This window comes from Martes martes, assembly GCF_963455335.1.
Source record: "Martes martes genome assembly, chromosome: 7".
Lineage (NCBI taxonomy): Eukaryota > Metazoa > Chordata > Mammalia > Carnivora > Mustelidae > Martes > Martes martes.
The window spans coordinates 41,999,348-42,027,122 of NC_137894.1; positions in this window are offsets into that span (position 1 = coordinate 41,999,348).

Consider the following 27,775-nt stretch of genomic DNA (forward strand, 5'->3'; position numbering starts at 1 on the left):
AGAACTAACGCGCCTTGCCCAGTGCTACAGCCGTAATGGGCTGAGTGGGGAAAACCAGGTAGGGAAGCTCCAGAACCCTCTCTCTAATAAAGGAAGCAGCGAGTAGAGAACAGTGAACTCTGACTGGAATCTAGACTCTGTAACTGGCATTGGGGAGAGAAGCCTAGAAAGATCAGTAGGAACCAGGTCCTGGAAGGCTTCCAGTCCCATTCTAACTCAGGTGGACGTATTTTGGAAAGCCTTCAGAGGTTTCAAGCACAGGAATGACTTGGTTAGAGCTGTTTTTTTTGTTTGTTTGTTTGTTTTGGTTTTTTTGTTTAGTTCTTGGCTTTGTTGAAGGTCCAGCAATGAGGACTCCGCTGATGTGGGAGAACGAGTAAGCCCCATCCAGAGAGGGGCTGAGGGGGCACCCGTGAGAAGGAAGATGGTGAAACGGCTGAGATCTGCTGTGAATATGGACAGCTAGGACCTGGGAATAGGCTGAAGGAATGAGGTGCATGGGGAACAGGGACGGGAGCACCCCCGGTGTCTTTGTGCTTTCTGGCCTGTATACTGGGGTGGATCACGGCCCCCTCACCAGGAAATGGAGGAGGAGGAATGTTTCAAGAAGAAAAGAGACTTGAGCCTCAAAGATTTTGGAGGGATTCCAAGGGCACTTCCAGGGTTCAGCGGACAACGTGGACATACCGAAGCCCTGCCCAGACTCTGGAGGGGCTGCACATTAGCAGTGAGAGCAAATGGGCTTACCTTGGACAGGATTTGTTTTAATAGCCAGTTTTTAAAAATTTCTAATCAGTGAAGACATCTCACGCTTGGATGAACGAAGTACTTTATGAAGCTCAAACAGCACTGAACTAAGATTTGGGGATATACGCAGAAAATGGTACAGAAAAGAGACTCAAGGATATTGAAGGAATTGCTGTGGGAATTTACACTGCATTGCAGAAAAAACCTACAACTGTAGTTCTTTCCAAATTTGTTATGATTGCCATTTACACACAGGAGACTAAACTATTTTGTTAGTACTTGCTAACCTTTCGAACCACCTGTTGATGCTTTCCTGAGCAGAGTTTTGAAAATTTCAGCATCTCACATTTAGCTTCCCTACCTAATATTACTTTGGTAAAATCTTAGATCTGAAAAGAAAAATGACTAGAACTGCAGAAATGGTAAGAATAATTTTAAAAAACAAGAGTAACAAGAGAAGTAATTAATAAAGGTAATAATAAATTTGTGGGCTGCCCGGAAGCCTATTCAAAGCTTCTTGTATCTCTAAGGTTTTGGCAGTTCTTAGAATAGGTGCTGGGACTGAGCAGGTGCTTGGTCTACTTTTTATTTTCCTGTTTTCAAACACAGGTCCTTTGGCAACTTATGAGTTAGTTGAGGTATTATATGCAAAACAAAAACAAAAACAAAAACAAAATGATGTGTCAGTTATCCCCTAAATAGTTATGTTTCACCCCTTTGCCTTGAACATGCTTCTTTTTTAAAAAAAGAAATACTTTATTTTTTTGTTTAAAGAGATAGAGAGCATGCATGTGGGGGGCAGTGGGGAGCAGGAGTGGGACAAGCAGACTCCTCATTCCTCACCAAGCACAGAGCCCCCCGTAGGGGGCTCTATGTGGGGCTGATCCCTGACCTTGAGGTCATGACCTGAGATCAAATCAAGAGTCAGTCAGGGGGCACCTGGCTGGCTCAGTGGGTTAAGCCTCTACCTTTGGCTCGGGTCATGATCTCAGGGTCCCAGGATCGAGCCCCACATCGGGCTCTCTGCTCAACGGGGAGCCTGCTTCCCCTTCTCATTCTGCCTGCCTCTCTGCCTACTTGTGATCTCTGTCAAATAAATAAATAAAATCTTTAAAAAAAATAGTCAGTTAACCTAATGAGCCACCTAGGTACCCCTAGAACATGCTTTAGTATATCCTAGAAGAGGGACTCAATTCCAGATCTGCAAATTGGCTTTAAGCAAGCCCTTCAACTTGTGTACAAAAATCGTGAGTGAGGTGCACGCATTTTCCTGGAAACTGATTTTACTGAGCTTTCATCACCATCTCCAAGCAGTTTTCCTAAGACTCAAGAAGTTACCATCTGTCTCCTGGATCCTCTTCGGTTTAGGGACTGTGGCAGCAAGGCACACTTATGTGTGCCTGATCCCTGCAGCATGGTGTGCTATGTTGGAAAAAGTGTTGGGCTAGGATTTAAGAGACATTCCTTCTAGTTCTGGCTGCACTCTGAGCTTCTGTGAACAAGTCACTTACTCTTTGTAGGCCTCAGTTTGCTCATCACTCCAATGGAACAGAGTATCTATCCTACTGGGAGACTCAACCAGCTATCGTGTAAACAAAATAAGGTAGTAAATGTGTTCTGAATAATGCAAAACATCATAAGGAAGCCAGCTATTACTTGGTCCTCTAGTCTCTACTGCTGGTTGCTTTGATCTCTTTTTCTTTCCTTTCTGAGAGGCCTCTGGTTCCCTCGATTCTGCAATCTCTGCTCTTTGCTCTGTGTTTTTTAGATGCTGCTTCCTACAGTAGGTACAGAGGAAGGGATGCTGATTAGGCAAGGGGCTCCTTTAAGAACTTGCTTCAAAGAGGGAAATACTAACACTTTGCTTTTGTAGAGTGCTTTATAGTTTTTCAAGATATTTTATATTAACTGCTGTATTTTCACACAACTGTTTTATTTTTTTCTGGAAACTGAGGCATACAGTTTGAGGTAAGGAGCCCAGGTCACTCCATGTGTCTAAGGTGGTACAGGGGCTGGAACCTGGGTCTTCTAACCCTGGGTTTTGCCACAGTTCTCCTGGGTCTCATCTTAGGTGGGAGATACAGAATCAATCACGACAGTATTATCTGGTCATACAGTGAGAAGGCATTCATCAACAAAGGAACAAAACATCCCTTTTCCTTGTACAATGATCAAAGAAAATCTTTCTGTCTTCCGTCATGCCTATTTTCAGATAGGGTTTGACCTTGTAGCTAAGTCTTTCTCTCACTGCTGACTCTGCTCACTCTCCTTCAACTTGATTCATTTGGGCCCCAGTGGGCCCTGCTTGGGGAAAGGCCCATCTGGGAATGTTCGATACATTCCCTTGTCAAGCAGAGGAAAAGAGCTGTACTTGCAGAATAAGGAAACTTCCAAGAGGGCTCTGGCCAGAAGTCAATTTGCAGTTTTGAGAGCTGCACTTGATCTAGACACTGACATAACATGCCTGTTGCATATTACTTCACAAATGCTGCTACGTATTTTTTTACTCTTGCCCATAGCCATGAGTCCTCCAAATCAGTGTATTGTTCAAATTTTCAACCAATCATTCAACATGCAGACAACTCACATACATTTGTTGAGCACCTACCGTGTGCCAACTGCTCTGGGAATTAAAACAAATGAGAGATAACGGGGCCTGCTTTAAAGCCTCCCAGGCTGCAGGAGATCACAATGACTTAGTAGCATGCAGGTGCTTCTGGAGAGGGCTGTGCTCTGGGGCTGGGGGTGCAGAGAGGAGAGACTAAGATGGCCAGCTTAAAATATTCAGATGCCCTGAGAAGATGTTCCAGCTCATACCTCATTAGGGGAATGCAAATTAAAACAACAGTGAATTGGGGTGCCTGTGGCTCAGTGGGTTAAGCATCTGCCTTTGGTTCAGGTCATGATCCCAGGGTCCTGGGACTGAGCCCCACATCGGGCTCCCCGCTTAGTGGGGAGTCTGATTTTCCCTCTCCCTCTGCCCCTCACCCCACTCATGCTCTCTCTCTCTCTCTCAGATAAATAAATAAAACATTTAAAAACAACAAAATCAACAGTAAAATACTACCACACACTAACACTGACAGCACCAAATTCTGGAAAGGATGTGGAACAAAAGGAATTCTCTCTCACTCATTATTGGTGGGAATGCAAACTGGTATAGCCACTTGGGGAGACAGTCCAGCAGATTCTTACAAAATTAAACATATTCTTACCATACATTCTAGCAATTGTGGTCCTTGGTATTCATCCAAAGGAGGTGAAAATTTGTGTTCACATGAAAACCTGCACATGGGTGGACATTTATATAGCAGCTTTATTTATAAAACTTGGAAGCAACCAAGATGTCCTTCAGTGAGTGAAGAGATAAACTGTTGGTACATCCAGACAATGGAATATTATTCAGTGCTAAAAAGAAATGAGCTATTGAGCCACAAAAAGACATGAAGGAACCTTAAATGCATATTACTATGTGAAAGAAGCCCATCTGAAAAGGCTACATTCTGTGCAATTCCAACAATATGACATTCTGGAAAAGGCAAAACTGTGCAGAGAGTAAAAAGATCAGTGGTTACCAAGGGTTAGTGGGAAGGGAGGCATACATGGTAGAACGCAGAGGATTTTTTGGGCAGTGAAAAATACTAGTATGTGACCATAATGGATACAATCAATAGAACGTGTAACACCAAGAGTGAACCTTAATGTAAACTATGGACTTGAGGTGATAAGGAACATTCATACAGGTTCATCAGCTGCAACAAATTCAGTGTTCCAGGGTGGGATGCTGAAAGTGGGAAGGCTATGTCTCTGTGGGGGCGGGGGGTACATAGGATATCTTTGTTAACTGTCCTCTCAATTTTTCTGTGAACCTAAGATGGTTGTAAAAATAAAGTCTATTTTTTAAAAGATTTTATTTATTTATTACTGTAGAAAGAGAGGGACAAGCAGACTCCACGCTGAGTGTAGAGCTGGACATGGGGCTCAATCCTACAACCCTGAGAACATGACCTGAGCCAAAACTGAGTCAGACACTTAACCAACTGAGCCACCCAGGTGTCCCCCAAAATAAAGTCTATTAAAAAATTTAGCTTCATGAGAGTAGGGGTCTTGTCCACCTTGTTCACTGCTGAATTCTTAGTTCTTGGCCTAGTGTGATGCTCAGTAACTATGGATTGAAATGACTGAAGGACCTCTGTCTGAATTAAGGAGAAGGTTTGCCAGAGATATTGAGAATTGAGGCAGCCTGACAGTGAGTAAGTGGTTCCATTGACAGGGAAGTGTGGGCCCAGTATGAATACTGGAGGCAAAAAGAATAATTCAATAAAAGCACAGGAGCCTAGAAACAATGAACCATGTGGGAAACTTCAAATGGGCCACGGTGACTGGAGCATAGGCTTTTCAGGAGAAAAGCAGGACAAAAACATGGACTGGTATCAGCTATGAAGTTATTATTGTGACTCCATTTTACAGAGGAGGCTCATTTTCTGAGGCTCAGAGAAGTTAGGTGATTCATCAAAGGTTACACATTTATATACAATATCTATGCCCCTTCTGTGTGTGGGCATTGTACTAAGTAGTTTCTGGGCATTATCTCTTTTAGTCCAAAAAGCAAGTTTATGAGATAGCTAGTATTGTTTTTCTAATTTTATAGATAAAAATAACAAATCTTTGAGAAGTTAAGTAATTTGGCTGCAGCTTCCTGTTCAAGGTGGTGGTAGATTGGTCACATCTTATGGCTTGCCCTTCCTGACCTAAAACCCTAGAAATGAAAGAAAATATTTTAAAAAGGAAAAGAGAGAGAGAGAAGAAACCAAACAACATTTTGAAACTAATCCCGGACTAGAAGAAATGATGAGAAACATTGGAAAGAAAGCAGAATCGGGACTGAAAAGTAAGAATCTTCTAGGGCTCTCTGATGAAGGTTTAGAATGAATGCCCAGTAGTCCACCCCTGGGCGTGGTGGTGCCCTAGCAGGGGCCCAGGGATGCTGGCAGGCTGGTTAGGGGGAGCAGCCAAGCTGCTGACTTCCTATATGCCCCCTCCTCTCTCTTGGCAGGCAGCACTGGCTGAGGGTGGGGAGCAGGGTCTGCCTCTGGTCCGGAGCAGGGCTGGTGGGGAACTGGATCCGAGACACATGACAGGGCACCCCATGGCAGGCAGAGAATATCACTCCCTGACTAGCCCTGTGCTGCACTACGCCCTCCACTGGAAAACATCCTCAAGGCAAGCCTCAGCAGCACGGTGAACCCTCCCCTTGCTCACGCAGTCTGTACACGTGGATGGAGCCAGGGGTCTAACTGGGGATCTGAGAACAAAGATGGCCTCCAATAAAGAACTGTCAATTTGTGGAGGAAGTCACTTGCCTTCCGTCACCTCTAATTTGTTTAAAATACCTACTAAGCAGCAAAGGCTTTGGATTTCCCCCTTAGGTCTCCAAGGTGACTTCTCTTCCCACTGCCAAAGCACCTTCTAGACCAAACTTGTGTGGACCACAAGCTTGGATCCGCAGTGCAGAGCTGGAGCCAGCTCCCATAGGAAAAGCTACACAACTTCTTGTTGGGCTCTTGACCCACCAGGCATACAACACACCTTCAGCACAAATTTAGTGAGTGTCTCCTGTATGTGCAGGGCTTTTCAGGACAGGGGGATCTGGGGGTGTCTTGAGGAAAAGCAAAAACATGGAATTTGGAGAGGGCTCAAAGGTGACAGCAGACCCAAATAACTGATCTAAAAAATTAATGGAGAAGCAGAAGGACACCCCAAAATAATTCATTTGAGCCTGATGAGGGCTGGAGCCTTGAGTGAGGTCTTGAAGGAGCAAGGCTTGGTGGTGGGCTTGGGGAAAGGGCAATTCCAAGGGCACGAGCCAGAGTCTAAAGGCGGGAATGAGCATGGTGGATGGGTGGACAGAGAAGGCGCTTGTATGACTTGGACAGTGTCTTCATGAGGGGCAGTATCAAGACAGAGAGCCTGTTCTTCCTGGCTGTGAAACTGAATCGGGTGGTATGTTAGTTTCTTGGGGTTGCAGTTACAGATTACCATAAACTGGGGGCTTAAAACAAAGAGCATTCTTCCTCGCCACTCCCTAGCTTCCAGTGACTCCCAGTGATCCTTGGTGTGTCTTGGTTTGTAGCTACATCAGTCTGATCTCTGTCCCCATCATCCCATGGCCTTCCCTGTGTGTCTTCACATGGCTCTCTTCCTATAAGGACACCACTCGCCGGATTTAGGACATACACTAATCTAGTATGACCTCATCTTAACTGATTACATCTGCAAAGACTCTATTTCCAAATAAGGTCACATTCTGAGGTTCCAGGTGGACATGAATTTTTAGGGGACGTTATTTAACTTAGTACCTCCTCTCTATAGATGTACAATTTACAAAGTGGCTTCAGGACCCAGGGACAGGTTCTCCTGACAGACAGCTGGCCCCTCAAGAGGATGGAAAGGGCTGTGACCCCCAAAACTCTCCTAAATAATGTCTAACCAACATTATTCCTCTGAGATCACTCTGAGATGCCCAGCAGGGGATCTTTTTCCTCCCCTTCTAATTTGTTCATATTATCGGCAATGGGAATGTTGCTAGCCTCACTCAAATAGTTTGCTTCTGCAGACAATGCACCGCTTGCCCGTTTCTATTTTAAAGCTGCGCACGCATCTGTAAGAAGATGGGAGTGTTATGTAATACCTACCATTTTTGTCAAAACCTCATCTCACCCCATTGCCTGATACAGGAGGAAGTTACTGGTGTGAAATTTGCTGGGTTTTTTTTTTTTTTCAGGTGAAGAGTATATTCAGATGGATTTCATACCTCACATTCATAAGCAAGTCCATTTTTAAAAGACTATAGGTACTGTGCTAATAAAAGATGAAATTCACATCTGTCTCCCATATAGCACGCCAGCAATGATTGGCCAAATATAGCTGAATACTCTGCCTTTGCCTTTATACGTATTTTAAAGAGGTACCCTAGAGGGAAGCATGCAGGTTGATCAACAGAAAACATCTTAAAGAGAGGAAGACAACCAAGAATATTTCCCCTTGTGACAGGTCATGATGCTAAAATGTTAGTATATTTGGAGTTTGTCATCTGGGCCATTTCAGTTTACAAATGAGAGCTGCAACAGTCATAGGGGATTTCAGGAAGGGAAAAATTATTTCAGGGAAAAGATCTTTCTTTGTTAGAATCAGGTCTTTATGAGGGGGTAAGATGGGCCAGCCCGGGATGCCAGGACTGGGATTCCATCATAGTTGCGGGCCTAAGCAAGGCCAAGTATTCGGAGTGTGGGAGCCAGAGCAGGGCCTTGGGAACACATACATGGAGATGGGAGTCTGTGGTTGCTCTGAAGATGGGAGCCAATCTGTGAGGGGAAAAGCAGAAGGATGCAAACTGCCATTAGACAAAAGCCCAGAGTGAGGCTATCCTGGTTCAGAGTACCACCCAAACAGAAGGAAGGGGTTGGTAATTGACTGGGATCTCACAAAGGAGAGGCTGACAAAAAGGAAGTCTGGAACTAGTTACTGAGATCCTAGTCATGGGAAAACTGGAGGTTCAAGGGAAATACATCCAGTCTAAGTTCTGCAGACATTCCAACTTTAGGCTTGGGAAGAGGGTAAAAATGGGTCTTGGTTAAATGTTTTGTAAACTGTACCATCTATAGAAAAGATCGAGAGATTCTTTTTCCACTGGGTTGAATGGTGTCCCCCCCCAAATTCAAGTCTACTGGAACATCACAATGTAACCTTATTTGGAAATAAAGTCTTCGCTGATATAATTAGCTAGAGTGAGGTCATACTGGATTAGGGTTGGATCTAAATCAAATTATTGGTGTCCTTATAAAAAGAAGGTCACGTGTAGACACAGAGAAAAAGACCATGTGATGATGGAGGCAGAGACTGCAAGGATGCAGCCACAAACCAAGGATTCTTGGAGTCCCCAAGAACGAGGAGGAGGCTTTCAGAGGGAACAGTGCTGCACCATTTGCAGCCATGCCCCGTGAGTTCTGGGTCTGTGGGTCCCATGCCTGTTTGGTCTGAGTCTTGAGCGTGAAGCCCGGAGGGGCTTGTTATCTTTCACTACTAACCTTTGGCATATTGGAAAGAGAATTGGACTTAGATTTAAGAGTCCTGCACTGTTTTATTACTTATTCAAGTGTATATTTATCACCTCAACAAATGTTTACCCAGTACCTACCGTGGACCAAGCCCTGAGGTGGGCTCTGGGGAGACAAAGATAGTAATGGAGTCTCTGATGTGAAGGAACCATTGACTGGTGACATGTCCAGTCAGTCATGTTTTCATGAGATGATATATCAAGGGCAATAATGGAGGACGAGGAAAGCTCTGGAGAGGCCCTGCAAGGCCAGCCAAGGTGAGACGCAAGTGGGGAGAGAAAGGTCCTTGGAATTGATACCCAGAGGCTTGAAGGGTAAGGAGGAGTGAGCCAGGTGAAGAGGGAGGAAGGCATTTTAGAGAGAAGAGAAAAGAGAGCACGAGTGAACTAGTGGAGGTGCCATACGTAGCATTTGCAGAGGTCTACAATCACACCGTGTGACTGGGATTAAAACATGCAAAGCAGGGAGGACTGAAAATAAGGGTAGAGACATATATGGAGAGCAGATGGCACAGAGTTTGGACTATACCCACTGGTAATGAGAAGCCCCTGATGGTTTTGAGCAGAGGGTGGTAAGGTCAGATTTGTGATGTATGGACAGATGGACAGGAACAAGTCTAGAAGCAGAGACAAGGAAGAGGAGGTTGCTCATTGGTTGGGTGAGCGACGGTGTTGTGCTGAACTGGGCCGTGGGAGGAGAAGAGGGGAAGTGGTGGGCTTTAAGAAAAATACAGGAGGCCAGCCCAGAATTCCTGCTTTGCCATGCATTATTAACCTTGTCAGCTTGTATAAATTGGTTCATTTTCTCAGCCTTACCTTCCTCATCCATAGAATGGGGATTAGGATATTCCCGGCCACAGGTTGTCAAGGGATGAAATTCTGTTACTAGCGCCTCCAGGGTTTTGCCATTAGTAGGTTTTTCCACAATATTTGTGGAATGCTTTACCTTGTGTCTTAAAGATACCCTACCCAAGGAAATCAGTAAACACCGAATAGTTTTGTATACTGGTTTAGAAATTCAAAAAGTGATTTTCTTAAAGCCCAGGTTTATAAGTATTTCTATGCTTTAAAATACATAATTATGTTCTCTGCTCACATAATTTTATCCATTAAAAAAACTCAACATATCACTGTCACTTTCATTGTAGGATCCTGGCAGAACTTGCTTTACCTAGCAGATGTGTTCCTGAAAATTTTACTTGTAAATTGATTTTCAAGCAAGTCAAATCATACTTTACTCACACTAGGGAGATGAGCCATTTTAAAGAACCCTCTGGTTGTGACTTCTTTGGTAAAAATGAATAATTACTCTTAATTTCTTTGGAGGAGTTATATATGAACTTCCATAGACCTAAACTGGGTGGCAGTGGTCTACACAAATGGTTATTTATACCTATTATGACACACAGAAAATGCAGAATGTTATCTGTTCAACTATGCCAGGCAGTCTCCCTCTCAGTCTGTTGCTGTGTGGTTGTACTTTTTAACACCCATCCACTGCAATTTAAGACATTCCCCCACCAAACATGTCAAGTCAGCATCTACATTAATCTTCTTCATGCTTGACACAGATCTAGTCTCAACCCTTCTGTTACTGACATGAGATCAATTCACTTTCACAATGTAATCTTCTATGAGACAATACATTATAAACTTTCTATTTAGCATCCAGTCGGCATCTAATTGCATTTTGATTTGTTTCTTGATGTGCGGGTGGAGTGCTGAGAATTGGACATGGAAAGCTGGATGAGTCATATTTGCCTAATTATAACTTGTAATTGTAAAACAGAACAGCATTAATACAATAAGTGATGCAAATCGATACTGAAAATGTTCAAGCAGGAAAGATTTATGGCAACATGGATTTATAATAATAATCGCCATTTAGGAACTACCTATTATGTTCCAGGAACTGTACTTGTTTATATGTATGTGTATATATATATAAATACATAATAGATAAAATTTTTATCTCTCCCCTGACTCTGGTAGGTATTATTATTTTTCATTTTTCAGATGTCATAATGGAGGCCTGGCTTTAAGTCAACCAGCTAGGACTTGGGAGAGCTGAAATATGAACCCTGAGTGAGTACCGTACCTCAGATCCTCCTAGTTAGGAGACCTGGTGTCCAGCCCTGCATGGGTCACTAACTCACCTTTGTACCCGGGTCCCTCATCTGTCCCAGGGGGTTTGCACTTTTTACCTCTGAGACCACTTCTATTTCCTGATGTTTTCAATGAAGTTTCAAGAAGGCCTTGGGCTACTTTTAAACAGCCTGGCATTCCACCTCACCTCCCCATAGTCAATGAAATCCAACTTGAAATCCAAGAATAGCTAAACCTCTACTTCAGTCCCAAGAGCCATTTCATTTACTGAAATACTTACCACACTACCATCCAATTACTATGTAAAACACCTTGGGATACCATTAATACAAAAGGTTATATATTCTAAAACCCAAATGTCATTTTGTATTAGACATTTTCTTAAGGGCTACTTATCTCAGGATGAATTCCAAGAATGAGTGCTTAATAATTATTTTGCATTTAAACAACCTACTTATGAATTCCAGGGATACACTGTGTCACAGTACGGCTTCTGCAGCATACCGCAATTATTATAAATGCTGCGGGATTAACTGCTACAGTATTGCAGTCTGACAAAGTGACACATCTGTATTAGATCACTGGTAGGTCATCAGCCATAATCCGTCCTCCCCCTATACCCCAACTCTCACCCCAGAAAATAGGGCCGTGCGAAAAGTTTCTTAATCCAGTAAGAAACAATATAAAACCCACAAGAACCTATATATGTAGAACCCCAACTATTGGTGCTGGTCACAGACACTGTATCATTGGGTGACCTTTTTTTTCTTTTTCAAGATTTATTTACTTGAGAGAAAGAGAGAGCAAGTGAGTGTATGCACATGAATGCATCCAAGTTGGGGGAAGGGCAAAAGCAGACTCCCCGCTGAACACAGAGCCCGATGCAGGGGGCTCAATCTCAGGACCCATGAGATCATGACCTGAGCCGAAATCAGGAGTCAGTCGCTTGACTGACTGAGCATCCCAGGTGTCCCTCATGGGTTAACTTCTGATGCAAACACCTCCTTCTTCAAAGGTGCTGGGAAGAAGATATTTGGAAGTCAAGGTATCTTTACACAGACTCATGAATTCAACTTAAAAGCCAACTCAGCCACAGAAATTTGGAGTTTAGACCCATTTAGCTTTATGAAGTTTGTCTTTGAAAGAACAGGCCATAATTTGGGAGAAAAGAGGGTTTAGATAAAAACATACAGATTTGTGTGTGTGCATGGGTGTGTATGTGTGTGTGTGTGCGTGCACGCACAGGGCCAGAGTGGGAAGAAAAGTTCAGTTAACCTTCTTTGAACCCAAATAGCCAAGCTCCATGCAGCTTTAATAAGTAACCACTTAGTGATGAACATTTAACAGTCTCATTAAATCATAATTTAAAAGATTGCTTTTTTTGCCCCAAACAAATAAAACTCTGTTAAATTCTAATAAGGATCTTTGAAACAGCTGTTTTGTGCTACAGAATGTGTAATGACCTTATAATTGTATTAGATGTGGCATGGAAATGTTTATGTTTCTTTTCTAGTCTGAAATGTGCTAAATAACAGAAGCCAGAGAAAAGGGATTCATTATGAATTCCAAGGGCTCAAGGGCTCAGTTTCTGGAAATGGGGGTCCTTAGTCAAATTCCAATGTGGAGGCTGGGCTGGGCTGGACCAAACGGAGGAGGCAAAGCAGTTTCCATACAACTGGATTCCCTTCTTTGTCTTCCATGACACCATGCCTTTCACCTCAAACATCTAAACATCTGCCTGGACCCTTCAACAGCCTGCCCTGTTATCCTAGGCTCCTAGGTTGCAAGAGGCTCCAGACTCCCAGGGCCAGCCCCTGTCTCCATTCTCATCACAGTGCTGGAATCTTCTCTAGCATGGGAGGGACAGGACTGCCGCTTGCTCTCTGGGTCTGTCTCTAGCACCCATCCTCAGGCTCAGGAGACTGGCCTGTATAAATTCTATCCACTGGCTTCCCAGCCTTCTGGTTCTCATTGGGTTTGGCCAGTGGGAACCCTGCAGGAAGGGGAATGAAGTTTGGTAAATATCTTTCCAGCTTCTTCCCTGTGGGGTTACTAGGGGTTATGCCAGTCTCTTCAACGAAGATCCAGGTCCTGTCTGGAGGCCTTAACCATGCAGTTCTTTGCCTAGATGTTCTGGTAACAGCTGCCTCCCCTCACTCCTCCAAGCTCTGTGAATAGCCCTGGGATGCTTCTTTCCAGTGATGAGCTGGTAAACTGGCTTTCCAGAAATGAAAACACAAAACATGTTAACAAAAACAAAAGCCTGGTTTGTCACGTTTGCTGATTTCCATTATGCAAATGCCCCACTGTGGCACATTTTAAGCTCCCAACATGGTCACCCAAGGCAGATGGAGCTGGGAAGGGGCACACACAATCGGCTGTCAGGGGCCACTCGTAGCACACCACTGCTTTTCTGTAGCCTGCCCACACCTTTGTACATAGCTTCTATATTCAATTCTGCACTGATGATCCATTTTCACTGGGCCACCTGCTTCTTCTCAGAATTCTGGCTGATACAACCTTCCGAAATGCTGCACCTTGTGGACTTAAACATGTAGAGTGACAGGGGACCATCTACACAGAAGCAGTTTCTCCTGGGCCAACTCTAACCAAGGCTCTTCTACAAGTAGCAGGCATTCATTCCTCTGCCTGGGTTTCCCACTTGCACCCAATTCGCTTCCAAAGTACAGATACCTGAACTCTTCCCTCTCTCATCAAGAGTCTCTCCTTATAAGTGACCTAGGGTGTTCTGAGGTGGAATCAGACTGTCCCCGAACCAATGGTGGGCAAATCACATCATGAAGCACAGGGGCAGCTGCCCAGGGAGCCCTTCTCTGTCTGGGTCTGAGATGGCTCCTTTCAGCCAGCCACTGGTCTGGAGGGCTCCCTCTCAGCCCCAGCACTTGCTGTCACGGTGGGGCTCTGGTCTTAGGAGGTTTCCTACTCTGAGCTGTCCTTTTACTCCCTCCAAGACCAGCTCCCTCTCTTCTTTGTTCTTCCAAATCAAACGAGTGTTTTTAGCTTGTCTTCTCCCACCAGAGAACCCAGTGGTTCATCAGGCAGAGCTTCATGCTCTGGAATGGCTCAGACAACAGAGATTTAAAAAAAAAAAAAAAAAAACACCTTGTCGGGGCACCTGGATGCCTCAATCCATTAAGCGTTAAACTCTTGATTTCAACTCAGGTCATGATCTCTGGGTTGGGAGATGGAGCTATGCATGGGACTCTGAGCCGGGCATAGAGCCTGCTTAAGATTCTCCCCCTTTCCCTCTGCTCTTCCCTCACCTCTCTCTCTCTTTCCCTCTCTCCCCTGCATTCTCCCCCTTAAAAAAAAAAAAAAAAAAAAAAAGCTTATCTACTTCTCTTGGGGCTAAAGAGGGTCTGGGCTAGACTACCTCTATTACCACCACCACTGCTGCTCAGAATAATCTCCAGCATTTACTGAGCACTTACTATGTGCCAGGTGCTAATAAGCACATAAACTTCCCTACAACCCTGCATCCTTCAGTGTCCCTGCCAAATAATGGCATATTCAAAGGGTATAATTGAAGAGAGTTTAGCAAAAGGCCTATCTCCTCTTGTAAATGTGTAGTTTGGATTAGAACCAACTAGGGATGGTGCTGCACCCACAGGCTATCAACAATGGGAATCATTATTGCCCATCACAGCAATAAGAATGGGCTAGGGAAGGTAATAGGGTGCTTAGAATCTAGAGCTGAGAGCTGTGGCCTCCCCACAGAAGCTGTGGCTGAAGAGGACTGCATCCTCTGCCCAAATTAAGATCTCAGTGAACGCAGGCTCTGTGGAGGGACTGGAATGTAATAAGTACCCTGACCCTTCTCTTCACACCTTCTGTTGGGTGAAGCCTAGTGGAAGTTAGAGGGCCTGAGAGCTAGGTCATACAGTTCATAAATTTCAACCTGTCAGGTACTGATGAGAGCAGAGACAGTTGGATATGGATCTGACATGGTAGCTGAACAGCCGGCCAAGAGCTAAATATTGCCAACATCCTCAGTAAACAGCAGCAGCTAGATTTGAACCCAGGGAATTTAGGAGCAGAACCTGTTCCCGCAACACTATGTTATGAGGCTTTCCAAAGGCATTTCACAATGAAGGTGGAAAGGGAAGAAAATACTCCATTTCCTCCAAGTTAGCTTCCTCTTTCCCATCCCACCTCCAACTCTCAGAGGTGTCAAAGCCATGAAAATTAACACAGGTGAACTTCTCAGAGGGAACACCTAAGAGTTCCATCTCAGGTGGGATAACTGCTACAATATGCTATGATAGATCAGTGGGTCTGTGGACAGTTTCCACTTACGCATCTTAGTTCTGCCCCACAGGGATGCAGAAACCACATCCATACCCTCTTCCACCTGGCAGCTCTTTGGGTGCCCAAGAGGAGAAGTCCTTTTCTGTGTATGTGTTGGGAAGCAGCAGGAGGAATAAGAGAAATTTTGGACTCATATTCGCAATGGAGAAGTCTATATATTTAAAATCCTTCCTTGTTGCTGACAATACACAGAAACTCTTCATCAGGTAGATTCTATTTCTCTATGAAGGTAGCCAAAAGCTACGCATGCGTTGACTGTGTTGTTTTAACTCAATGAAACACCTTCCTAGAATGACAGGTAAGCCCTCAGTTTTTATAAGGAAGTCACTCAAAAATCTTCCCTGAAGTTTTTTTTTTTTTTTTAAACATCACCATAAGCAACCTCTATTGTGTTCTTTAACATTTTTTTATGGAATAATAAAAGAATGAATTATCCTTCGAATGCAGGGCAAGGAGTCTTTACTGATAATATGGCATTCCTCCTTTGATAAAAGCTGGTGAGAACTATGAAAAGTGTCTTTTCCTTCCTCCCTCCTTCTTTCTATCTTCCTTCCCTCCTTCCTTCCTCTCTCTTTCCCTCCCTTTCTTCCTTCTATCTTCCTTCCTTCCTTCTGCCTTGACTTATAGGAAGCTCCAAGCTAATGCGTTCATGGCTCAGTTGCAGTAACTCACGTTAACCTAGCCTCCTAGAACTGCTCTTGTTCCTTTGTTCCCATTTTAATTGTCCTACAATAAATATGTCCTTTGTTCTTTTTGTAAGTAAGCTAGCAATAATAGTAATTAGTTTTGTGTATGGTCAGTTAAAGTGTTTTTTTCTTTTTTTGATCCTTGTAACAGCTCTCTGAGGCTTGCTGGATCATTATTATTTGAATGTTTTCAGATGACATTCAGAGAGGTGAGTAATCTGGCTGGGCCCAAGTCACCCAGTTTGTAAGGAATGGTCCCTGCAGACAGCACAGCAGACTGAGCAAAATGGTTTCAAGTTCTGGAGTTTGAATGTCTGGTTCATATCAAGTACATCCGACCTTGGGCAAATCACCTAACTAAGCTTCAGTGTTCTCACCTTTAAAATGAGGATGATATTCCACTGGATTCTTTGAAGAATAAACCGAGATAATCCATACAAAGCATACTGGCATAATACACGCTACGTGGTATGAACCCAGTAAATGTCAATTATTAGTAGTAGTTTTGTCATTACTATTATTGTTATGAAACATATTTAAATTCATGCTGTCTTCATTTTTCTCAGGCCAGCACTCATTCTACCACCAGCCTGCCTTTCAGAAATTATAAATATATTCTAACCACACTGCATTCAAATATTTCTTTTTTCTGAATATATATTTTCCTCCCCACCCCCTATATTGATTTGCAATCCAGCATACTCTTTGGCGATCCAGTTATAATTGGGAAAGCTCTGGCCAGGAGCAGGTTTTAGTCACATACAAAGGGCACAGAAGAATGGGCTTCCTCAGCACCCAGGGGAGGTGCCCAGAACAGGTACTCTCACCTCCAAAAGACACATTCTCCACCTCTATGGCTCAGCCCAGGGTTCAGTTTTCCTGAGCCATATATATGTTTTATGGAAAAAACCCGACAGACCCATTTCCCCCATTTTCCAAGACAGTATATAGACATGACAAAACAAAAACTAGACAATCATGCCCAAAGACAGATCCCGCAGAGGTGGCCTGAAGGCAGGATGATGTTGGAGCAAGCTGTTTACATTTCTTTTTAACACTGTTGCCTTGAATCTTAAACTGGCTATAATTACATCAGTGCAATCCCCACTCATGGGATCCCCTCAGTTCCTCTGAGATTTCAGGTTGTATCTCATTTTACAGCCTGGTGCCTGAATTTTGTGTCTCTGCAGGTTTTGCTCATTCAGGTACCTCAAACTGTCAAGTGGCATGTCATCTCAGTGAGTCAAAGACTCATCAGACGTGAAGTGCCGTGCAGGATTTCTGAGCGACACTGTAGTGTAGATCAATGGTCCTCAAACTTTGGCATGCATTGGAATCATCTGGAAGGTCTATTAAAGCGTAGATGCTGGTGTCTCCCTGGACCCCACTCCCCTCCCCAGAGTTTCTGGTTCAGGAGATCTAGGGGCGGGGCCTGAGACTACATTGCTAACAAGCTCCAACGTGATGTTAATGCTGCTGGCCCAGAAAACCACACTCTGAGAACCATCCATACAGAAATGAGGAAAGTGAGCTTTAGCATCGCCAACATTTTGGTGCAACTTTGACTCAGCTTCTTGGCAAATTACTAGACTTCTGGGAGGTTTAGCTTCCTTACTTTCAAATGGTGATAATATCTATTTCACAGAGTTGCTGAAAATGTTAAATGAGACAACCATGTATAGCCCAGAGGGCTGTTTCCCTAATCATCAAGCTCCTGTGTTCCCACAAATGGCAGAACTAACTCATTTTCTAGATGACCTTGACCCCCAATAATAATTCAGTTGTGGAAAAGCATCAATAAGCAACTACAGTCCAACAAAGATTTTGTACGGGACACAGTATAGGAGGATTATATCACCCTATGACCAAAACTGTGAAATCACTCCTTCAACATTGCTGTTCCCCCAACACCCCTCTGGCCTCTTGGCCATGTCCTTTTATCCCCAACCCAGATGTTAATGGATGTGTCACTGGATTCTTCTGTGAACTTCCCCTGCAGGCCTGTGCCCAAACCTGCTGTGATACTTGTAAACCAAGGGCTTCTAGGTAGGAGCACACTTGTCTCTCAAGCTTGCTTTTGGCCTCTTAGCCTTCATCATGAGCAGCTTATTAGAGCACCTCTCCAGCATCCTCCTCTCAAGAAAAAGAATAAAAGGTCTTCCCTGCTCCATACAAGCTATTCTATGACTATTTTCTCAAGGCAGTGATGGTTCAGGAAAGAGGCAAAATAAGCAGTAACCACTAGTGGCACCCAGGTCTCCTCAGACTCAAGCACAGCCCCCCTCACCTTCTCCTAAGGGGTCTGAAAGCATCTGCTTCTGATACTTCTTTTGAGACATTTCTCCCTCGTTCTGACTGCTCATGGGTGAAGAGTGGTCCTCACCCTCCTCACTGAGACCTCCAGCCCCATCAAACATTTAGATGTCAGCAGGAGCTCTGAGAGTGAGCCAAACTGACCGGCATTAGGGGCTTTTGGTACTATTGCCACTGCCATTAGGTACTGCCACTGCCCCCTGAAAACTGAACCCACAGCCTGAGGTCTCCCCTACATTCCCTCTCCCACAGAGACTGGGCCCACCCCTGGGTCTCTTACCCCCTGAGCTAAGGTAATGCCTATGTCTCTCTCCTGCCTACCAAGACACTTCTTCCCCAACCCCCTCTTACAATAGCTTGATTTTTCATCCTTTCCCTTGTATCCCTTATATCTCATAGGGAACTTTGGTTCTAATACACTTGATCTTATCCTCTGAGGGCTGTTACCACTTCCCTTCTCCTTTCTAAAGTTAGCTCCGCTAAAAGCAAGACCTTGGGAATTCCTGACCCCAAACCCATTGGGAAGCGATGTAAGACCCTCTCCATCACGTTTGTCATAAACAGCTCTCCTTGTAACTTATTCCACCAAACCTCACTGTTCAAACCACATTTAAAGTGTCCATGTCTTTTAGTTGTTGCCACTGTCTGTTGCATCTCAGAATGAAGGCAAAGGTCTTTTTGCCTCTGAGGGTACATTAACAGCCAAGGTCTGGAGGGTCTCCACATTCCTGAGTACCCGTATGAGCACACAGCCATAGCAACTAAGATGGTGGTGTGGACTCTGGGGCCATGTAATGCCTACGGTTGGATCTACCAAGCTTCTCATGAATCTCTTTTGATTATACATCCTTGCATCCCTTTGCCTCACCTGCAGCCCCAGTTAACTATCTTACTCTTCTTGTGGTTGGAAGAGCTCAGAATCTAGGTTCAAAAAACCCTTGAGTTCAAATCTGAGTGCTGCTACTTGGTTTGGAAGGACTGTTTTCCCATTCTGCATCGGAGTCCTTGTCAAAAAGGAATAAAGTAGGGCTCACGCTAACATCTGCTTCATAAAGAATTGAATGAATTAGTGGACATGTGAGATCTTTTGCAAATATTTGGTACTTTCAAACATGCTTCTCTTATTTTACATGCACCCACCTACTCCTTTCTTCCAGGCTTCCCCTCCAGGTGAGACTCATGAGTTTGGGCATAATGGACAGAGTAGGATACTCTTTTACCAATTTTACTTCCAAGTGACCAGGCTGCCCTTGCTTCCATGGAGGGAATCGCATCCAAGCTGTTGTCACGTTAATCACAGGCCCACTGGGAGTAGGCTATTTACACTTGTGTCACTTCCTCCAAGATTCGATTACTGTAATTGCCTATCGACTGTGTGTTCTGCCGGCTTCCACACCAGTTCCAGCTATCGGGATAGGGAGTGGTGGTGGGCAGCTTGAGTCACGGTGAGAAGGGAGGCTTCCAACATACACAGAGAACAAGCTTCTGAGCCTCTCTGTCCATCATCCCTGCACCCTTATTTGGGGTGCTGATCCTCAAACTGCTCCTTTTACTTTTTCTTTGGTCGATTGTAATGTGTCCCTCCCGGGCCAAGGATAACCCTCTGGATTTTAACCATGAATTCTGTGGGCAAATCCTGCTCTATACAATTACCAAAATTATTCCAAATCTTGTTTAGAGATTTTTATTTTCATTTGGAATTGTCTGATGTCCTAACTGCATTTTAAAAAATTTAAGCTTTCTGCTTATCTCATGCTGCTTAAAATTGATTTTTATGAATCATTTGGCTTCTCTACCAATTTTTCCATTTTCTTTCATTAGTATTTCTTGGGGAGGGTGATAGTTGTGGTTGATTGTTTGCTCTTTCAGTCAGCCAAGCCATGGGCTATCTGCCTTCACTTACAGATCAGAGGCCAGGTGCAAAATTCCATTTTATTCAATATATAAATTGGTTTGAAAGAGGATCCATGAGTGACTTTAATTCCTGCTATTTCAGGTTTGAGTGCTCTGTTAGACATTCCTGCTGATACCTCAACCTAAACTTTACACAAGTTGTCCCATAGCTCAGCTGTCTTCCAGAACTGAATTTAGCTTAAATCACTGCCATCTACTGCGATTGCCCCAGACAAATCTTTTCAGTCATCTAGCTCTCAAATGAAAAGTGCTTCCTCACTGCTCATTTGATGGAGGGTAATGAGGTGCTGTTTCTACAAGATTACTTACCTGATGAGACAGGAGGACTCGATTGAAAAGACCCAGGCAGGACCCCAGATGGCTCTGGCTGAGCACTTCTGGAGGATTGAGCTAGCATATTTGTAGAGAGAAGTCAATGCTTTCATTTTCCCTTCTAGCCCCAGTAAATGAATGTGCTTCTTTGTCCCCATAAAATGTTCCTTCAACTTTTTCTTTCTCCCTATGCCCGGAGCAGTGGTCCTTTTCACTTTACCATCCATCACAGTGGATGGTCTTGTTAAAACACAGATTCCTGGGTCCTATCCCCAGGGTTTCTGATTCAATAGGACTGGGTTAGGACTTAATGATTTGCATCTAACAATTCCCCAAGGAATGATGTTGCTGCTGGTCCAGATACACACTTTAAGAACCACTGTGCTGGAGGATATAAAGCTAGCAAGCCATGGTCGTATAGAATCCCTCCCCCCACCTCTTTTTTTGTAAGAGAGGGGAGGACTAGTAGGGGGGAGAGAGAGAGAGAGAGAGGGAGAGAGAGAGAGAATCTCAGGCAGGCTCCATGTCTAGCACAGGGTCTGATGTGGGGCTGCATCTCACAACCCTGATTGTGACCTAAGTCAAAATTAAGAGTCAGACACTTAACCCACTGAGCCACTGGAGGTGCCTCTGGAATGCCCTTAACCATTTGGCCTCTTCCTCCTGTTCCATCCTTTTTATCTATTGCTATCATATACTGACATTCACTCAGTGTTTCATTCAGTCATTCAATTAGCCAATATGAACCTGATACTAAATCCATTATAGTTGTTTTTTTTTTTAAGATTTCTATTTATTTATTTAACAGAGAGAGCGATCACAAGTAGGCAGAGAGGCAGGCAGAGAGAGAGGGGAAGCAGGCTCCCCGCAGAGCAGAGAGCCTGACGCGGGGCTCGATCCCAGGACCCCGGGACCACGATCCGAGCCGAAGGCAGAGGCCCAACCCACCGAGCCACCCAGGCGCCCCCATTATAGTTCTTGAAAGCAGCAAAGCACTATCCACTTCCTTGCCTTTGTTTACTATTGTTGTTTTTCTCTGAAATAATGTCCTCCATCCCTGCCTTTCCCATCTGGCACACTTCCAATTCATCCCAGTTCAGTGTCAAGCACCAACTTTCTAAGTTCTTCCCTCTGGTAGACTATGACTTCCTCAGGGCATACATTGTACTGCATTTTTCTAACTCCAGAACCTCATACAATATCTGGCCCGTGTTTGCTGATCAGTATATGTTTGTGAGCTTGATTATTTCATGACAGGGACATTCACTTGACTTAATTAACAAGGAGCTTGGATTTAAACATGATTTCCCTTCAAAAGATAAAAATAATGTTCATTTGGTTGCTTGGAGTTCAGTGGGAGTGAAAATGATGGAAAGGTATTTAGTCCCACATAGGTCTGGTGGCCTCACTTTATACCAGGATACCGATATATGACTATAATCATCACAGAGAAACTGCACCAGATAGTAGAGAAACTTTGCATGGTTGTACATTCAAATAGTATTCTTCTGTGTTAAAACATTTTCACATCCTTTATCTTAGTAAATCCTTAAAAATAATACAGTGACATATTAAGCTCACTAAGGTGTTGCAATATATAGAACTCATTATTTCACTAGGAAGAATGATTGAATTCAGAGAGCCTTCCGCACATGACCAGGATGTGAAATGCAGTCCAGGACAGGGATGGAGAGCATGGAGGGAGTTGGTCACTACCATGGGTAAAGAAAGAGCCCAGCAGTGACCTTAGGAGGCATGGATAGGTTCTTTGGCCATGATCCCACCATACCTGACCACACAACAGTTAGCCTCAAGTTTTTACATCTATCATATGAACTAAATGACCTCTCAGGTCTCTTCCAGCCTTAACATTCTATGATAAGACCTTTCTGTGAAAATAACAGAGTCGGGACACCTGGGTGGCTCAATGGGTTAAAGCCTCTGTCTTCAGCTCAGGTCATGATCTCAGGGTTCTGGGATCGAGCCCCACATCGGGCTCTCTGCTCAGCAGGGAGCCTGCTTCCTCCTCTCTCTCTCTCTGCCTGCCTCTCTGCCTACTTGTGATCCCTGTCTGTCAAATAAATAAATAAAACCTTAAAAAAAGAGAGAAAATAACAGAGTCATCAGCAATTCCCCAATTAACGCTTTAAAGGTGGAGTTGCTCTTAAAGGACTCAAGGATTTGAGAACCATCACAGCTTATTCTCCAGTGGGCATCAGGCTCCTGCATGCCTTCCAGATACCCTTCTGAGGAAGAGGCTACTAGACTAGAGCTTAGTACCTAGGCACAGTACTCACTGGGAGTGTTTTTATAAACAGACATTGGTTTGGAAGTCAGATCCATCCCAGACCTTGCCATGTCCACTGCTGGAAATGGACTTGGTTTTCCAAAGGTTAAGACCTTTAAAGTTGTGTCCTCTTTGGGGACTCCCACAGATGGTCACATAGCCCAGTTTCTCTCTGGAAGTTTCTCCTTTAATTCATGGTTTCTGTGCTTAATTACAGCCAAAAGGAGATCTCTAACCCTGACCCTTTCTGCTAGTTGCTCAGCATTCAGATGGCATTCTTCTCCTGTAACTGCAAGGTAACATCTCCAACTTGACTCCCTGACCATATACGCTCTTCTTTTTGGGGTTCCCCAACTCTTTTCACAGAATCACGTTACCTAGGCTTGAAATTATAGACTCTTGTTTGATTCCTACTTTTTCCTCCCTTTATACTCTCAAGGTCTTACCTATTTGTTTTTGGAATATTCCTTCTGTCCCTTCCCTGCCTTTGTCACATCACTGCTGTACTGGCATTGGGCTCTGTGCTTTCTTGCCTGGAGTTCTGCAGTAGCTTCCTAACCAGCCACAGCTCAGCATTCTTCTCAGTACAACCTGTTTGTCAGAAGCAGACCCCAAGATGAGGATTCATGAGCAACTACTGTGTTCCAGAAGTGCTTCTGGATAAAATTGGTAGAAGCCCAGAAAGCAAAATAGGGAAGGAGGATAAAGTAAAACAAGATGAGCTTTCTCACAGAGTCCCAGCTGTGGCCTGATCCTGCAAGAAACTCAGAAGTATAAATTACGTCTCTGAGTTGGTGCCAACTGGAGGCAAGCAAGCTGGGTTTTCATATCTCCACACTGTCAATCACTGGCTAAGGGCTCCTCAAGGGATGTCAATTCCCCAGCATTTTCAGCACTCTGCTTGTTTTGTCAAAGTGCTTCCTGTTGCCCAAAGGCAGGTAGGTGGCTGAATGAAGTCACAGGTGTGAGCCATTAGAAGCATACAGAGGCTAGGAAGAGGGGCACAGAGAAATAGTAAAAGGGATCTGAGGGGACATAGGCACTCGTCAGAGCATCAACAGTGTCCACTCCACCAACTTCCCCTACACTGCCAGCTAAATGCCACCATATTACTGCTCAACCATCACTTTATTTAGCAACCATGAATGACTTCCTAAAGTCTCTCAGCTCTTTACATCAAAGTCTCAATGAGTTAGCACCCACTGCTTACCCATGCTTGCCTTTTTCTTCACAAGCCTTACATTTCTGGCAGACTGAATCAGCAGTTCACATACATAAGTATGTACCTACATACATATCTTCTAGCTTCCATGCTCCATCCACTTCATCCCCTCTGCCTACCATGATCTTTTAACCACATCTGCAAATCCTACTCCTTCCAAGACCAGAAAGACTTTTCTTTCTTTTTTTTTTTTTTAAATTTTCAGCATAACAGTATTCATTGTTTTTGCATCACACCCAGTGCTCCCTGCAATCTGTGCCCTCCTTAATACCCACCACCTCGTTCCCCCAACCTCCCACCCCCCGCCCCTTCAAAACCCTCAGGTTGTTTTTCAGAGTCCATAGTCTCTCATGGTTCACCTCCCCTTCCAATTTCCCTCAACTCCCTTCTCCCCTCCATCTCCCCATGTCCTCCATGTTATTTGTTATGCTCCACAAATAAGTGAAACCATATGATACTTGACTCTCTCTGCTTGACTTATTTCACTCAGCATAATCTCTTCTAGTCCCATCCATGTTGCTACAAAAGCTGGGTATTCATCCTTTCTGATGGAGGCATAATACTCCATAGTGTATATGGACCACATCTTCCTTATCCATTTGTCCGTTGAAGGGCATCTTGGTTCTTTCCACAGTTTGGCAACCGTGGCCATTGCTGCTATAAACATTGGGGTACAGATCGCCCTTCTTTTCACTACATCTCTATCTTTGGGGTAAATACCCAGTAGTGCAATTGCAGGGTCATAGGGAAGCTCTATTTTTAATTTCTTGAGGAATCTCCACACTGTTCTCCAAAGTGGCTGCACCAACTTGCATTCCCACCAACAGTGTAAGAGGGTTCCCCTTTCTCCACATCCTCTCCAACACACGTTGTTTCCTGTCTTGCTAATTTTGGCCATTCTAACTGGTGTAAGGTGGTCTCTCAATGTGGTTTTAATTTGAATCTCCCTGATGGCTAGTGATGATGAACACTTTTTCATGTGTCTGGTAGACATTCGTATGTCTTCATTGGAGAAGTGTCTGTTCATATCTTCTGCCCATTTTTTGATATGATTATCTGTTTTGTGTGCGTTGAGTTTGAGGAGTTCTTTATAGATCCTGGATATCAACCTTTTGTCTATACTGTCATTTGCAAATATCTTCTCCCATTCCGTGGGTTGCCTCTTTGTTTTGTTGACTGTTTCCCTTGCTGTGCAGAAGCTTTTGATCTTGATGAAGTCCCAACAGTTCATTTTCGCTTTTGTTTCCTTTGCCTTTGGAGACATATCTTGAAAGAAGTTGCTGTGGCTGATATCGAAGAGGTTACTACCTCTGTTCTGTAGGATTCTGATGGATTCCTGTCTCACGTTGAGGTCTTTTATCCATTTCGAGTTTATCTTTGTGTACGGTGTAAGAGAATGGTCGAGTTTCATTCTTCTACATATAGCTGTCCAGTTTTCCCAGCACCATTTATTGGAGAGACTGTCTTTTTTCCACTGGATATTTTTTCCTGCTTTGTCGAAGATTATTTGGCCATAGAGTTGAGGGTCCATATCTGGGCTCTCTACGCTGTTCCACTGGTCTATGTGTCTGTTTTTATGCCAGTACCATGCTGCCTTGGTGATCACAGCTTTGTAGTAAAGCTTGAAATCAGGTAACGTGACGCTGCCAGTTTTATTTTTGTTTTTCAACATTTCCTTAGCAATTCGGGGTCTCTTCTGATTCCATACAAATTTTAGGATTATTTGCTCCAGCTCTTTGAAAAATACAGGTGGAATTTTGATCGGAATGGCATTAAAAGTATAGTTTGCTCTAGGCAGTATAGACATTTTGACAATGCTTATTCTTCCGATCCAAGAGCATGGAATGGTCTTCCATCTTTTTGTGTCTTCTTCAATTTCTTTCATGAGTGTTCTGTAGTTCCTCGAGTACAGATCCTTTACCTCTTTGGTTAGGTTTATTCCCAGGTATCTTATGGTTCTTGGTGCTATAGTAAATGGAATCGATTCTCTAATGTCCCTTTCTGTATTTTCATCGTTAGTGTATAAGAAAGCCACTGATTTCTGTACATTGACTTTGTATCCTGCCACGTTACTGAATTGCTGTATGAGTTCTAGTAGTTTGGGGGTGCAGTCTTTTGGGTTTTCCATATAAAGAATCATGTCACCTGCGAAGAGAGAGAGTTTGACTTCTTCATTGCCTATTTGGATACCTTTTATTTCTCTTTGTTCTCTGATTGCTGTTGCTAGGACTTCTAATACTATGTTGAATAAGAGTGGTGAGAGTGGGCATCCTTGTCGTGTTCCTGATCACAACGGGAAGGCTGCAAGCTTTTTCCCATTGAGGATGATATTTGCTGTGGGTCTTTCATAGATAGATTTTATGAAGTTCAGGAATGTTCCCTCTATCCCTATACTTTGAAGTGTTTTAATCAGGAATGGATGCTGGATTTTGTCAAATTCTTTTTTCTGCATCAATTGAGAGGACCATGTGGTTCTTCTCTCTTCTCTTATTGATTTGTTCTATGACATTGATTGATTTGCGAATGTTGAACCATCCTTGTAACCCAGGGATGAATCCCACCTGGTCATGGTGGATAATCTTTTTAATGTGCTGTTGGATCCTGTTTGCTAGGATCTTGTTGAGAATCTTAGCACCCATATTCATCAGTGATACTGGTCTGAAATTCTCCTTTTTGGTAGGCTCTTTGCCTGGTTTGGGGATCAGGGTAATGCTGGCTTCATAAAAAGAGTCTGGAAGTTTTTCTCCTGCTTCAGTTTTTTGAAACAGCTTCAGGAGAATAGGTGTTATTTCTTCTTTGAAAGTTTGGTAGAATTCCCCAGGGAATACATCAGGTCCTGAGCTCTTGTTTTTTCGGAGGTTTTTGATCACTGCTTCAATCTCGTTACTAGATATCGGTCTTCTCAGGTTGTCAATTTCTTCCTGGTTCAATTTTGGGAGTTTATAGTTTTCCAGGAATGCATTCATTTCATCTAGGTTGCTTATCTTATTGGCATATAACTGTTGATAATAACTTCTGATGATTGTTTCTACTTTCTTGGTGTTAGTTGTGATCTCTCCCTTTTCATTCGTAATTTTATTAATTTGGGCTTTCTCTCTTTTCTTTTGGATTAGTGTGGCCAATGGTTTATCGATCTTATTGATTCTTTCAAAAAACCAGCTTCTAGTTTCGTTGATACGTTCTACTGTATCTCTGGTTTCTACCTCATTGATCTCTGCTCTAATCTTGATTATTTCCCTTCTTGTGTGTGGAGTTGGTTTGATTTGTTGTTGATTCTCCAGTTCTTTAAGGTGTAGAGACAGCTGGTGTATTCTGGAGTTTTCAATTTTTTTGAGGGAGGCTTGGATGGCTATGTATTTCCCCCTTAGGACTGCCTTTGCTGTATCCCATAGGTTTTGGACTGAAGTGTCTTCATTCTCATTGGTTTCCATGAATTGTTTAAGTTCTTCTTTGATCTCCTGGTTGATCCAAGCATTCTTAAGCAAGGTGGTCTTTACCTTCCAGGTGTTTGAGTTCCTTCTGAACTTTTCCTTGTGATTGAGCTCCAGTTTCAAAGCATTGTGATCTAAGAATATGCAGGGAATAATCTCAGTCTTTTGGTATTGGTTGAGTCCTGATTTGTGACCCAGTATGTAGTCTATTCTGGAGAAGGTTCCATGTGCACTTGAGAAGAATGAGTATTCTGTTGTTTTAGGGTGGAATGTTCTGTATATATCTATGAGGTCCATCTGTGTCCAATGTGT